Below are 1347 nucleotides of genomic sequence, written 5' to 3'. Positions count from 1 at the left end.
TCCTCTAAGGGACTAAGTTATTCCCAGATATCACAAGAGAGAGTATTTTGAGAAAAATAGAAAACAGAGAGAATAGAATAGAGATAAGAGAATCGAGCTATGAAACTTACTAGGATTTGATCAGAACAAAAGTCCAAGTCCGGATTCAAAGAAGGCTTAAGGAAGGAAGATGAGGGATCATAGAGAAAGTGAGAGAAAAGCTGACTTGAATTATATTGCAAGTTTTAGAATAAAAATCTCTTAAATATTCCTCAAAACTCGTGAATTCTCGCTTGAGCAAAATCTATTCTTGCTTAGGCGAGACCTCTCTTGCCTAAGTAAAAACTTCAGTCAATAGTTTTCCCCAAATTTTCTAATATTCTTGCCTGAGCAAGGTGTAATGCCTTGGTTTGTATGTGTTGAAATGATAAGACTTGAGTGTAATGTTGCCATAAATGAATCTGTTTATCTTGTTTTATTGTGTTGATTATTGAATTATAACTGAATGTGCTGTGTATTGAGCTGGTGTGAATATATATATATATATATATATATATATATATATATATATATTACGTAGTGGCTGAATTCGAATGAGAGGGATAAAAATCTGGTGTAGGGCCTTCTCGCTACAGCGAGGGGATTCTCGCTGTAGCGAGAGGTCTCAGGGAGAAAGGCCTGCGTCTGTCGCCTTCTCGCTGTAGCGAGAGACTGACAGTCTAGGCTGCATTTCTGGGTGCAGTCTCGTTGTAGCAAGAAGGCCTCGCTGTAGCAAGATTCTGCAGAAACCAGAGTGTAATTTCTTCTGAGTTTTTCGCTGTGGCGAGAGAGCATGTCGCTGTAGCGAGCGTGTCGCGATTCAGACTGTATTTAATCAAAACCCTCGACCCCTCTCTTTTTCCCTTAAATCATTCGGCTATCAAATTACTTCTCCTAGGGTTCAACAACAATCAATCACATCAATACAACAATTTCATTTCAAAAACACAGTTCTAGCCCTCTCTCAACCCCTTTCTTCTTCCCTTCGTATTTTCGATTGATTCTCGCCCTAAATCACTAGAAAACCCCAACCTCTTGCGTGATTCTAGGCCAATGGGAGTGATTGAAGCCATTTTGGGTAAGTTCCATGGTTTCCTTTGAGATTTCTGGAATTCCTTCAAACTCCCATTCGATTTTCTGAGCTTGGCTGAATTTGTAGGGAAGTTCTTGTGGATTCTAGACTTGAATGACCAAGAGCACCTTGAAAATCACTGGATTGAGGTAAGGGGAGCTTGCCCTAGGTAATTTTGATGAATTGGGAGTGATGAGAGGTGTTGAGAGAGGGCTAAAACTGTGTTTTTGAAATGAAATTGTTGTATTGATGTGATT

Source organism: Abrus precatorius, unplaced genomic scaffold (genome assembly GCF_003935025.1).
Source record: "Abrus precatorius isolate BTA unplaced genomic scaffold, Abrus_2018 Scaffold2, whole genome shotgun sequence".
Lineage (NCBI taxonomy): Eukaryota > Viridiplantae > Streptophyta > Magnoliopsida > Fabales > Fabaceae > Abrus > Abrus precatorius.
The sequence above is the reverse complement of the archived record's forward strand: the minus strand, read 5'-3'. Positions refer to the sequence as shown.